Source organism: Podarcis melisellensis (assembly GCF_964234715.1).
Source record: "Podarcis melisellensis genome assembly, chromosome: 8".
In the NCBI taxonomy this organism is placed as follows: domain Eukaryota; kingdom Metazoa; phylum Chordata; class Lepidosauria; order Squamata; family Lacertidae; genus Podarcis; species Podarcis melisellensis.
In genome coordinates, this window is record NC_138540.1 from 73414817 (window position 1) to 73429125 (window position 14309).

At 49.0% G+C, this 14309-nt stretch overlaps 1 protein-coding gene across 9 annotated transcripts in view; it reads right to left on the reverse strand.

The window, feature by feature from the left end:
• Positions 1 to 14309, reverse strand: part of MAG (myelin associated glycoprotein) — a 69399-nt gene that overhangs the window by 35574 nt on the left and 19516 nt on the right. For 2 of the 9 annotated variants that reach the window (XM_081920642.1, XM_081920644.1), the window contains exon 2: positions 6958 to 7031. The exons of 3 other annotated variants lie outside the window; for them this stretch is intronic. The gene's annotated coding sequence lies outside the window, so the exon portion shown is untranslated. Of the gene's footprint in view, positions 1 to 1293; positions 1428 to 6957; positions 7484 to 14309 lie in introns of those variants that run through there. 4 more of the 9 variants (XM_081920639.1, XM_081920638.1, XM_081920640.1 and 1 more) reach the window with 4 other exon arrangements.

The following is a 14309-nucleotide window of genomic DNA, read 5'->3' on the forward strand; positions in this document are numbered from 1 at the left end:
GCTGACGGTGACACCCACTTGCCTGCCTCTGTCGCAAATGGAGGCATAAGAGCGGGCTTGATCCTGGCTGGGTGCGGCCTGCGTCAAACACACAACAAAAGCCACCTGTGCAGTTATCAATACACCTCTTGTTTCTCCGACACCCCCCTCCGGCAACCGTCCCTTGCCATCTCTCCTTTGCGCCTTTCCTTCCTACCCCCACAGAAACGTCCAGGCCATACAGCAAAACCTTCTCCCTGCACACAGCTCACCTATCTTTGTGAGTGAGGTGGTCTCATATCTTTGTGAGTGAGGTGGCCTTTCTTGTGTCCAAATACCACCGATTCAGAGCGGTCCACCGCAGAGCAGCAGGCCCATCTCCTTCCTCTGGCCATTCCTTAGGGCTGATTTGTTTATGCCGGACTTTCCTCTCTGCACCCCATCCACACACATACCCTCTCCACCTCCCATCCCCGGCAGCTCAGATGAAGCTGATACTTAATCAGAGACACCGACACTGGTCTGTAACACTTAATCCTCAAATAGTTAAGGGCAAATGAGCAGGCAAGGTAGGGGGAGGATGGGGTTCTAGAATGCAATGGGATGCGAGAACGCAGAGGAGCGCCTCTGAGGGCGTGCAGAGGGCCATCCTCTTGCCAGCGCAGCACAAAGCACTCCACCAGTCTGAGATTAAGTGGAGGAGTATTGGTAGTCGGTAGCAAAGTTTCGGGTAATATGGCTTAGTGGTAGAGCATCTGCTTTGCTTGCAAAAGGGCTCAGCATCTCCAGGTAGGGTTGGCAGCATGAAACTTTGGATTGCTGCTGCCAGTCAGTGCAGACAGTACTGGGTTAAAGGGACAAGTGGGTCTGACTGTGCTCCTAAGGTCTGAGCCCTGCCCCCAGATTCTTTCTTCTTTCTTTCTTTCTTTCTTTCTTTCTTTCTTTCTTTCTTTCTTTTTTAAGCAAACGACTAACGTGGGATAGCTCCGTTGGTAGACTATTAATTTCAAGGTTGTGGGTTCGATTCCTGTGTTGGGTGGAATATTCCTGCATTTCAGGACACTCACGGTCCCTTCCAACTCTATGAACTTCTTTCTTTCTTTCTTTCTTTCTTTCTTTCTTTCTTTCTTTCTTTCTTTCTTAAGCAAACGACTAACGTGGGATAGCTCCGTTGGTAGACTATTAATTTCAGGGTTGTGGGTTTGAGCCCTGTGTTGGGTGGAATATTCCTGCATTTCAGGACCCTCACGGTCCCTTCCATGATCTTCTGTGATTAACCCTTCTCTGAAAGTGCAAAATAAAAGTCTGTGGTACCTTTAATAGTGGTGTTGAAGAGGGGCTGTCAATCTTGCATGGCACTCTGCGGCTGGTAAGCCCTCTCTCTCCTGGTCTTCTCTATCCAACGTGAAGTTAAAAGAGGATGGCCGTTCTTTTTTACATCTGCCCACCTTAGAAATGAAGCAGAGCAAGGGCCCATCAGGACAGGGAAGAGAGAGGATAATCCAAACACGACAGAATGATACGTGTGGATCTATGTGCGCACACGCATCAGGGCTGTGGAACCTGTCACTCTGCAGAGGTATAGTGCCCAGATCAAGGGAAGTAATAGTGCCACTCTATTCTGCCTTAGTCAGACCATGCTTGGAATACTGTGTCCAGTTCTGGGCGCCATAATTTAAGAAGGATGTTGACAAGCTGGAACGTGTGCAGAGGAGGGCAACCAAGATGACCAGGGGTCTGGAAAGCAAGCCTTAGGAGGAACGGTTGAAGGAGCTGGACATGTTTAGCCTGGAAAAGAGGAGACTGAGAGGAGATCATGGAAACATAGGATCGTAGCGTTGGAAGAGACCTAAGGGTCATCTAGTCCAACTCCCTGCAATGCAGGAATTTCAACTAAAGCATCCCTGAGATATGATAGCCACCTTCAAATATCTTAAGGGCTGTCACATGGAAGATGGCACGAGCTTGTTTTCCACTGCTCTGGAGGGCAAGACTCGATCCAATGGCTCCAAGTTGCAAGAAAGGAGATTCCGACTCAAAATCAGGAAGAAATTTCAGCAAGAGCTGTTCAAGAGTGGAATGGACTGCCTTTGGAAGTTATGGACTCTCCTTCCTTGGACGTTTTTGAACAAAGTTCTATCTATCTGCTTTAGCTGAGAATCCTGCATTGCAGGGACTAGATGATCCTTGGGATCCCTTCAACTCTACGATTCTATGTTGCTGGACTCCAGTCAGCATGGCCAATGCTCAGAGATGGTAGAAGCTGTAGCCCAGAAACAACTTCTGTGTCACACCTTCCTTACTCTGAGTATACCCCCTGTGCCTGCTTGCGGTGTGCTTCCTTAGCAGTAGCTGCAAATCCCACCCTCTGGCAGGGCCATGGTTCACTCCTGCCTTGCATCTCCCTTTAATACAGCACCTGGGAGCTTCCATTTTTATTTCCCACAATGCCTCTGGTATTACATCATTCCTGGGCACTGTGGGAAATCAAAATGGCTGCTCTCGGCTGCACAATGTTTTCATTAAGAAAGCTGTTGCAACTCTGGAGGGAATGAGCTTTACATATAAGGCTCCAGTCCTAAGCACACTTGTTTGGGAGTAAGCCCCATGGAACACAGTGGGATCTTTGTCTAAGAACATGCCCAGGATCGGGGATGCAGAAATGCAAGGCTTGCGGCTGGCTACAGAGTAATGCACGCCTGCCTGTTGGGCTTGAAAGTCTGTACAGCTAAGCTTCGGGTGGGCTTAGCGTATTGACATATCAGCCTCGAAAAATAGGACGCTGATTTGCATGTGCTGATTTATATGCACAAATGCAAATTTGGAAAATTATTACTGGCCTGTCATTTAAATTGGATTATGCTGCTTCTCACCATAGTGGGAAAGGTTGTTGGTACCTCCAGACTATTTTGGGGGAGGGAATCAGACGCATAGCAGACATTTAAATGTGTGCAATTGAGGCAGATAAAAACATTGTGTTGCCCTCATACCCTTCTTAGGGTTCTTCTTCATTTTGAAAGAAGCCCTTCAAACAGAGAACACAAAGAAAGGACCGTACCCTGCAATGCAGGACACAGGGCCACCCTAGTACAGCTCCCAGCAAAAGTAACAAAGGTAGCCTGTTTTCATCTCTCCCCGTGCCTGCCTGCAAATCTGGCAAAATACTTGGCTTGTGGCAGCTGAGCCATCAGCTGGTTGCTGCCAGGGCGGCTGCAGAAGGCCGAGGCAGGGCTGCCCTGGTGGTTTCAGCTCCTGCCTGCTCCAAGCGCTTGCTCAGGTTACAAACACAGGGAGATCTTATCGCAAGGGCACCCGCAGGATGCAAAGGAGCTGAGAGAGCAGGGTGGGCGGGTGGCACAGGCATGGAAACGACAGAAATTGTGCATGTGTTTCTTGAGGTTTGAGAAAGAGGCTGCTTAAGAAGGAGGGATTAGCTGGGAAAGGCGATTAAAAAGATGGAGAGTTTGGCTGCCTTTCTCTCTCGGAGAGGAGGAGAAAGGGTCTGGCTGGTTCACAGAGAAGCTGGAGGAAAGGGGCTGTCATCCTGACGTCCTGTTGCAGAAATTATCTGTAAATCTATAGCCACACTGGTTGTTTGGTTTTGGTTTGCTGGAGAGATGGAATGGCCAGCAGAGCCTGGATCTATTTAGAATTCCTCGCCTGCGTTCCTTTTGGCTGTCATACATTCTCAGCCAAATTTGTGGTGCTGCAGATAGGTTAGAACACATGACGTTTCACCCAACCTTCTGCCACCACCCTCCTCAACTCCCTGCCACAAGGTTTGGGGTGCTTTTTAGGGAGGGTTGGCAGGACTTCCCCGTGCCCCGCCATCCTCGTGTTTCAGAACATATGCAATTGCTCCTCAAGAGCGCCTGTTATTTCTGCTCTGCACGCCATTGCAAGCTGGAAGCGAGCCCTAAGTCAGAGGTGACTGACCTGTGGTCCTACAGATGCTGTTGGACTCCCAACTCCCATCAGCCCCAGCGGCATGGCCAATGGCCAATGGCAAGGGGTGATGGGAGTTGTAGTTCAGCGACATCGAGAGGGCCCCAAGCTCCCCAGCTCTGCCCTGAGTGAACTCTGTAGGACTTGCTTCCAAGCAGATAGGCACAAGATTGCAAAATTATTTATTCAATTTTGGGCACTGTCAACCAAGTCCGCTCACCGGTGATCCTGTGATGTGTTACAACATAATTTAAAGCAAAAATTGAAACAACAATCCAGGCAAAATAAGAGTGAGTCACAATATATATTAAATATACAGAAATCAATGGACATGGATAATTTAGGGCCCTTTTTCTAAATGCAAGCAAAACTCAAATACAACCCAGAATAAAAATCCCAGCACATCCATGTGTAGCAGTGGACTAACTTCCCATAAATGCCTGGACAGATATTGGCGCAAATTATACTTCCAAGAGGAGGGCACTCCATATTGAGGGTGCAACCACCGAAAAGGCCCTGTTCTGATGAACGCCCCCTGGTGGTGGAACTGTGACATTGGCAATGGTGGTTACAGGTGTGGCTTGCCCAGTGAGGTGCAGCTGCAAGGATAACCTTCTGGCAGGTGTGCCAGGTAGGCTCCACCAATGCCTCTGACCTTGCTGCCACCTTGGACCTCCCTGCTCTTGGTAAGCGGCAGGGATGGTGACCCTGGGAGGTCACTCCTGTGGCTCTGCCCCACCAGGAAAGCTGCTGCCTTGTGTTGCTATAATCTAGCGATGGAGAACGAGTGACCCATCAGATGCTGCTGGACTCAGGGTCCCAACAGCCCCAGCCAGCATAGGAGACGTGCATGGACGATGGGAGCTGGAGTCCAGCAACATGTGGAGAGTTACAAACAAGGAAAGAGGCCTGCGTTCCACATCTGCAGGTCAAAAGCACACCTCTTTTTCCTATTCTGTTTTAATAAAATTGCTTTATTAAAATCTGTTTAAAGAAAATTGCTGAAGTTGTTGGGAGATTTAATAACAGCCACCATTTATGCTTTTGTGGCAGGGGAGGGGGAGGGGAGGTGTATTCTGCTTTCTAGCAACTGAAGCTGCAATCCCTAATTGAGCAGGGAAGCGAGGACCTCTAGAAGTTGCTGGCTTACAGCCTCCATCACCCCTGACCACCGGCCACGCTGGCTGGGGCTCCTTGGAGGTTTTTAAGCAGAGGTTGGATGGCCATTTGTCACGTGTGATCTGGCTGAGGTTCCTGCATTGCAGAGAGTTGGACTAGATGACTCTCAGGGTCCCTTTCCAGCTCTTAACTCTGTGAAGCCGCAGCTGTCCGATCCCTACATGACTGAGAGCAAGTACTATAAAACCCAGTGGGCTTTCCTTCTGAGTGGGCATAAAGAGGGTTGCTTTTATATGCATTTCAAGAACAGACCACGGAATCCTGCTGAAATCTGCTCCCCCCACGAAATTGCCACCCCTATCTCTACGGACATCTGAAATGACACAGGCGAAGACAGGCACCCAACAGACAGACAGGCATGCTGTGTCCCCTTAGGGACTCCATTTTGAACACCTCCACCCTCTCATCATTGTCCTCTGCCTTCGATGTCAGAGTCTGTCCACCCAGCCTTTGAACAGTGCTCCTGCCCAATGCCATCAAGATAACTGTCAGCAGACGCTCAGTTTCTTCCTCAAGGAAGGGTCCATCTCACCCCCAGAGGCAAGGGAAACAAACCCCCTTAGCGATGATCAGGGTGGATGTCTGTTCAGACCCATCAATCCAGGGGATCAGGCCCCTTTCGTTTCCCAGGGGCTGGCATCACCCTACCTCTTCCCAGACAGGCTTCGCGTGGATAAACAAGCTGTTTGTCCCCGTTTGCAGAGCAAACAAAACAAAGCACATTTGTGTCTCCTTCCAGAACGGAGAACAGTCGCAGGAGGCAGGCGCGATTTATAGACAGGCTTCTTTAGCGCCAGCACAGCTCCTGCCCTGACCTCTGTGGCCCGAAAGCACCGGGAGCTACACCAAAGCCAGACTGCTCACGTTCATCTCCAGATCAGTTTTGCCTCTTCTGTCTGGCTAGTGGGTCTGCACGGTTTCAGGCAGAGAGAGGGCTTTTAAAAAAGCAGGCGATGCCAGGAATCGAACGGGAGACTTTCTACCTGCAGAGCTCGCATTGTAACACCGTGCCAGGGTCTCTCTTCCTCCAAAGGACAGAGAGACACGCAAGGACCCAGCCCAGGGCCGAATATCAAGCTATTTCACTGCTTTAGATGAAGATCAATCCTTACCCCAGATTTTCCCCCTTCCCAGTTACGACGTCTTTCCCCTGATCTGGCCAAGTCAACAGGCATATTCGTTCCAACCAGTTTGTATGCAGCAAGGGAGTTGCAATCAGTAAAAAAAGCATGATGGATGGAGCCAATTGGCCCCAAACCTCCGGCTCTGCTGTCCCAAGGGCCAGAGGAGAACTTGAGACTTCTAGACAACTCCCTGTAGTGGTGATCAGGTTGGGCAGGACGTAAAGGGGTGTCAGCAAATATATTGCCCATGGTTCTGCTAATGTGACGTAAGAAGGGGCAGAGGTTCTTAGTGGGCTCATGTATAGCCCGCCTTTCTTCCAAAGAGCTCAAGGTGGCATGCATGGTTTACCCCCACCCTGTTTTTATTATCCCAACAACGACCTTGCGATGTAGTTTAGGCTGAGAGACAGGGACAAGCCAGAGGTTACCCAATGGGCTTCGCAACAGGGTAGGGATTCGAACCCAGTTCTCCCAGACCTTAGTCCAACAACACCCAAACCCCCACACCACACTGGCTGTTTGCATGTGGGGCAGAGCCTAAAGCAGGGTTTGTGACAATGCTTCTACCAGGACTGCTGGGTCTGGAAACCCAGCTTCCAAACAAGCATCCTTCTGGTTTTTATATTCAGGCTGGGCTTAATCTTAGGAAAACAACTCTGCAAGAACCCCTGAAGGGGTCCTGCCCAAACTCTACAGAGACAGAAACTCCCGCTGCTCCGATGAAACTTACCTTTTAGCAGCGTCGACAGGCGTTCTCTCCTGTTGATGCTTCCAGCATCGAGTTTGGACGAACTGGGTGGGGATCTGGAAGGAAAAGAGCAAGCTGAACCGGAGCCCGGGTTGTCTTGGGAAGCAGAAAGGCAAAAAAGATTTCCACCTTGGAGTCAGCAGATGGAAGCGGAGCCTCTGGTTCTGATGCTGCCGGCTACTAACAGAGACAGGACACTTGGGCCTGATGGACAGCAGCAAAGAGGGACGATGGAGTCCTAGCCGGGGTTGAAGTGATGCTGCAGACCCTTCTGTCCCAGGACAATTGCCACCCTGCCTGTGGGCTTCTAGGAGATCTCAAGGGTGGCTCAGCATCCGTAGGTGGAATCTGGGCAGAGCAGGCAGCTTCCTGGGCACGCGAGTGTCAGTGGGTGCCCGACTATGTCAGCTCTGCATTTCTGCAAGCGGAGCCCACACACAAATTCCACCGGCTATGTGTGCGTGTTGGGGGGGGGGGGGAGAGTGAAAAGACAGGCTGCTGCAAGTGGGGGGGGGAATGCTTGGCTTAGTACATTGGCTGCTTCTCTCGCAGCACATCTTCCTTCCTCTCTTGTGGGTGGATGTGATTTGGGCTGGGCCTTGGGACTCCCCTAAAAGGAGCCGGTTTTTAATTCTCATCTGCCTGCTCTCCTGCTTCTTGCGTTGTGCCATTATCTAGCAATCAGCTAAATACCTGTTATCCTGAGCAGCTTGCCTGCCTGAGAGCAGCATGAGATCCTAGCTGGCTGAATTGCACTGAATTCTGGGAGAGGGGCCGAGGTCTGCATGAGCGACCAGACACATAGGAAGCTGTTTTTCCTTCCGGACCCCTGAATTGGTTTACGATTGACTCTCCAGGGTCTCATGAAGGAGAGGGCCTCCCCCATCTCCGGACTGCTGCCTTTTAACTAGACTTGCCAGGGATTGAAGCTTTAGCATGGAAAATGTGTGCCCAACCGCTGAAAGTGCCTGCGGGCCATCAATATTTTGCGGGTGGGATTAAAGTGCAAACCGGAATGTTAGGGGCCCCACCGGACTGGTGGATTTTTTAAATGTTGGGTACATTCTACATATGGTTACCAGAATTTTTTCCAATGAATCCAGGGAATTTTTTTATTATTATTTTTTTGAAGCTGAGTAGCAACAGGGAGTCAGTAGTGGAGATGGTGAGGCGAAAGACCCTGGGCCCAAGCACACATGCATATTGTATAAAGGTGCAAAACTCTGTGAAACATAAATGTGCAGCGTTTTTGAAAAACTGGACTGCCTGCGACTCCTGAGCCTCCCCCGATCTGTCAAAACAAGGGGAAGGGGAGAGGAGATTGAGGAAGGCTTGGGAGTCATGGGCGGGTGGTGCACCATTGCCCAGGAGGGGCGCAAGGTGCGTGGTTTCTCTTCCGGGCAAGGTGCAAAGCCCTTCTTTCGCACCCTGTGAAACATAAATGCGCAGAGTTTTTAAAAAACTGGGCAACTGCATGCCGCCTGCCCGTGACTCCCAAGCCTCCTCCCAGTCTCCTGCCCGCTTCCCCCTTTGTTTTGACTGAAGGGCTATGCACCTTGCCTGACAGAGAAACTGCTCACCTTGCGCCCCTCCTGGGCAGCGGCTGCCCACTTGCAACTCCTGAGCCTCCCCCGATCTGTCAAAACATAGGGGGAAGGGGGCAGGAGATCTGTACCGCCGGACGTCCCCGGTTCCCCTTCGGCAGTGGCGGTGGCAGTGAGCAATGAGCAGCTCCTGAATCCAACCAGAGCCAACTGCGCTACCAGGCTGGCTCCGGGCTGCTGAGGCTGCCGCTGCCACGTTTCCTGGGGACAGATTTGCAAATCTGGGGACATTCCGGGGACGGAATTCGTCCGGGGAAAGATTTGCAAATCTGGGGACTGTTCCCGGGAACCGGAGACGTCTGGTAACCCTATTCTACAGCATGTTCTTAACACAATAAGGCCCCCTCTGAACTATACATTTTAAACAGCACCATACCACTTTAAACAGTCATGGCTTCCCCGAAAGAATACTGGGAACTGTAGTTTGTTCAGGGTAGTTAGAGTTGTTAGGAGATCTGTATTTTTCTTCCAGAGCTGCAATTCCCAGAGTTCCCTAGTAAGAGTGACTAGATTTTTAAACCGCTGTGGAAGCTGTAAATCTATGAAGGGAACTGGGGTCTCCTAACAACTCCCAACACCCTTAGCAAACTACAGTTCCCAAGATTCTTTGCAGGAAGCCATGGCTGTTCACACTGATACAATATTGCATTAAATGTATAGTGCAGAAGGAGACTACAGTGGTACCTCGGGTTAAGTACTTAATTTGTCCCAGAGGTCTGTTCTTAACCTGAAACTGTTCTTAACCTGAAGCAACACTTTAGCTAATGGGGCCTCCTGCTGCCGGCACGCTGCTGGAGCACGAATTCTGTTCTCATCCTGAAGCAAAGTTCTTAACCTGAAGCACTATTTCTGGGTTAGCGGAGTCTGTAACCTGAAGCATATGTAACCTGAAGCGTATGTAACCCGAGGTACCACTGTATTATTGCAATAGCAGTGGATTTATTCTGCTTCACTTTGTTCTAGGGTGCTTCCCCAATGCTACCACTTTACTTCCTGTCTGGAAGGGCTATAGTGTAACTAAAGCAGGACAAAAATAAGTAAACCGGAACATTTTGGGTATAAAACGCTACAGGATTTCAGAGGGAGGTTACGGGATGTGCACTGCTTGGAAATGAAGCAGGATGTCCACTCTGAAACTTTTGCAGGGTCAAACAGCATTGAAAGCGGGAACATGTGCAGCCACCATAATAGCATCATGAATATGCAATCCAAAAGGATGTCTGGAGGGGCTGTTGGTTTGTGCATTTAAAGTGGATTACAACAAATCTCCACTAAAAATGAATCAGACTGTTTGCTGTTAGGAAAGTGGAGGGGAAATGCGTCGGATGAAGCTGCAATTAATGGGAAAACATGTAAACACCCCACCAGCAAATCAAGATGAGTGCAGGATGAATGCTCATTGTCATATAAACAAAACAAAAAACACACAAAAACGACTAGTCTAACCCCCACATAAGATTTGTGCAAACAAATTAGAGTCTGTGATCAATAAATAGGTTGCCTGAAGGAGCCCTGAGCTACGATCCCTCACCCAAAAGAGAGGACCGTGGTGCTACTGATGCCCTAATTGCCCTATTTTGTTGTCCCTATATTTGCTTTTGTGTGGATAGAGATTGAGTTCTCCAGGCATCAGGCTCCTTTCCAGGGACTGCAAAAGTTAAATATCTGAGCGGATCTCTTGATTGTAGGGTGTGCCCACTCAAATGCATGTGCATGGGTGCAAAGAATCAGAATGCCGTTTCCCTCACAGCCCCCCTAAAACCGCCCCTCTGGATACTATATACGTCACCAAATCTGGTTGCTGTAGCTCATCCAAGGTAAGAGCAGTCAGATCCAATGACGAACCTTCTCTTAAGCGTTCTCGGGAAAGGCTGCTTTGAAAGCCAGTGCAGGATAAGTTCTCTTCGAGCAAATTAATGCAACATTTGGAAGGCAGGGAAGCTATGCATCACTGTGTGTGCGCACATGTACCATACACTCAGTAATGCTTAGGCTGTGAAAGTATCACCTGCATACACATACACAAGTTTCCCTATTTTTGTCTGCAAGATGCTGGAGGTGAGAACGCTCTATTTTCAGAAGTGGAACCGTCTATTTTCTATTTCCAGGTGTGGAATCAATGGCCATTGGCTATTAGTCAGGAGAAGAGGGAGCTTCAACCAAATGTTGCAGTGTGGAATGCTCCCTGATCAGAATCCCAGCCACCCCATCCTATTTCTCTGCCCCATCCTCCTTTTCCATTCTTTCCTCTCCCAGCAGATGATCGGCACCCTAAACTGGCTGTATTTTGCTGTATTGGGGCAGGCGGGGGGGAAGTGGTTTATATATGACAGTGATATATGTTGTGCGGGATGTGATCCATGAGAGGCAGTCAAGTACAACATTCCTTGAAATGCTAGAGAAGACATGTGAGGGAATCTTTGGTCCAGCCATTCGAAACTTCCTGTTCCTCCTGGCTGGAGCATCCTTCCTTTTGCATGTGATAGAAGGTTGGCGTGACCTAACCTGTCCAGGTAACAAAAGGACAAGTCATGCAGCAACCTTTCCCCTTTTTGACTTCTGCTCTCAGCTAGCATAAGCACTGGGATTACTTTCCCATATGGGGTAGATCCACATGTACATATTTGTAACTAAATCTGCCTTCAGAGATCCAACTGTGAACTGACGTACGTAAACTTCTTTTATTGAAATATATATACAGTGGTACCTTGGGTTGCAGATGCTTCAGGTTACAGACGCTTCAGGTTACAGACTCCACTAACCCAGAAATAGTACCTCAGGTTAAGAACTTTGCTTCAGGATGAGAACAGAAATCGCACGGCGGCAGCAGCAGAAGGCCCCATTAGCTAAAGTGGTACCTCAGGTTAAGAACAGTTTAAGGTTAAGAACGGACCTCTAGAACGAATTAAGTTCTTAAGCCGAGGTACCATTGTATATATAAAAAATTGTCCAGTAGCACCTTAGAGACCAACTAAGTTTGTTCTTGGTATGAGCTTTTGTGTGCATACACACTTCTTCATGCTATCAAATGCCAACAATGCCCTTCACAAAAGCTCATACCAAGAACAAACTTAGTTGGTCTCTAAGGTGCTACTGGACAATTTATTTATTTATTTTTAATATATTTCTACTGCGTCAGACCAACACGGCTACCTACCTGATTCTTTTATTGACTTTGAATAAGACTGTGGCGTCTTTATTCTTTTAAGAGGGATTCAAGGGAACTTACCAGGAACATACAATTCCATCTGAAGACAAACTGAATTGTAGAATAGGGAGAGGCTCACATGAGCTTGCAAGCAGCTATCTGCTGTGCATGTAAAAAGGGGAATGTAACTCTGCTAAGTAAAGGAACTTCACTTTGTTAGGAAGGATCTAAATAAACAATATTTCCTCTCCTGCCACCCTGAATATTTCCACATGTTGGCTATGGAGAGCTGGGTCGCAGCGTAGAGTTTAAAACTATGGAACTTGCTCTTGCAGGAGACAATGATGGTCACTAACTTGGAAGGCTATAAAAGAGGACTGGATAAATTCACGGAGGATAACGCTGTCGACGGCTACTAGCCCAGCTGGAGGCAGCCATGCTTCTGAATACCAGTTGCTGGAAACGGTAGAAGGGGAGAGGGCTCTTGTGCTCAGATCCTGCTTGTATATTTTCCACAGGTGTCTGTTTCGCCGCTGTGAGAACAGGATGCTAGACTAGACAAGCCACTGTCCTGGAGATACCGGGGATTGAACCTGGGACCTTGGGCAGATGCTCTAACGCTGCGCCACAGCTCTTCCTTCTCTGGACAAGAGGAGATGGGGGCCTAATGGGTAAGATGCTCCGGAGTCAGGATTCCTGCGTTTTCCAGTTTGGCTGGGGGGCGGGGATAGTTTTTGTGCTGATCTGACGCACAGTGAATCCATTTCTCCGGCTGTGTTCACCAGAGCACAATCTCCTCCAATTGAGCCTTTCTACTGGGAGGCATTCCTGACACGCCCAAAAACGCATTCTTCACGTTTCCCCCTCCTTACTGTGGGCAGGCACACCTCCCCAGACCCAGGAAAACACAGTTAAGTCACAAAAGATCCCTGTTTAATGGTCCCCCGTGTTTCCAAGCCACCAACATATCCATTGCCGGGGAATCTACAACATCCTATCCTCTCTCTGTGTGTGTCTGCCTCCACAGAATTCCACCCTCCCCTTCCTCTGCTGGATCATTTTGCAAATTGCACCATGAGTGTCCTTCACTCGGTGACAGTTAGGGACTGTGATATATTATTCACAAGGCGGGAGCAAAACAGCCTGGAGCTGCTGTATAGTTGCTCCAGAACGGATAATGGTCTCCTCCTCCCCGTCCAACAATTGCTCATGAAATGCAGCCACCTCTGGGGTGGCTCTCATTTTTCCACTGCTACATTCTACATTTCCATGAAATTTGCGTGCAATTTCCCCCCCTAATGTGCTCAGGAAAACTAACCAGCCTTTTAGTGCAAATTTATCCAAATGTACACAGACCTGTATACAATTTCACCTAACATATGCAAACTTGCAAAGCAGTTTCCCCTGATATAATGCATTTTTGAATGTTGATTTTCCTCATAAATGCATTTTTAGACACGCTTCACAGCAGGACTCATATGTTTTTGCACATATCCCTGGTTGGAGGACGAAGTAATGCAAAATTCACAGACGCCCGATGTTATGTATTCAGTGGTCTGTGTTTGCCTGAGCTTGAGTCTGGACTCAGGAATCTGAGCTCCTGTGTTCTGATTCAAGACCTGACGTCCAATCACAGAACATTTCAGGATTTGGGCCTCTGCCACTGGCCCTTGACCTCTGAGTCGTGATTTGCAGCTTGGAAGTTTAGACAGCCAATCACGTTGGGAGTGGGAGTGGCCCAGGCTTTCAGAGATATATATATAAGCAGTTGCTTTGCCCCTGTTTCCCAGTTATGTAGTTCAATAAAGGTTCTTGCTGTTATCACGGTGTCTTGCCTCGTGGGAACCCACCTACACTTCACGTGACTCTCGAAGGATGGCTCTGTTTCGGTTCGTGTACTGCTTTGGAAAGTGTGGATTTGGAAACGTAAGAACAGCCCAGTAAGATCAGGCCCATTTGCTACAGCATCCTCTTTTCACAGTGGTCCATGGGAAAACCCTCAAGTAGGAGAGATGAGCACAACCTCTCCTCACCTGCGGCTTCCAGCAAACCGATATTCAGAGAAGCATTTCCGCTTCTGGCAGAGGAGGCAGAGCATTGCCATTGTGCTAAGAAGCCACTGGTACTCTCCACGAATTTGTCTCACCCTCTTCTAAGGGCAAACTCAAGCAAATTTCTCTTCCTTCCCACAGAGGTAGCTGCATCTTAGCTTAACAAGCCAAGCAATCCTTGCAGAGAGAGACCTCCTGTGCAGCTGTGACCCAGCTAACTCGCCCTGTGCCAGCTCCTCAAACATAGAGGCATTAGGCAAAAGGGTGTGTTTTAATCGCTCGGGCTTTTGTACTGAACTCTGAGTCACTGGCACGGAGCCCACCTCCCTACCCTTGCCTTTCCAGCTCTTGCACCCTCCTCGAGCTCTGCCGGCGTAAAGCAAGCAGGGATAGGGCCCTAATTATTAGTGTGAATCTGCATCAATCGGCAGAGCATATGGGGGAACGAGCTCCGACTTCCTGTGAGCAGCAGCTCCCCGTCTGCCTGGGCCCGTGCGCCGTGTGCACATTGCCATGGTGAACTCAATTGTG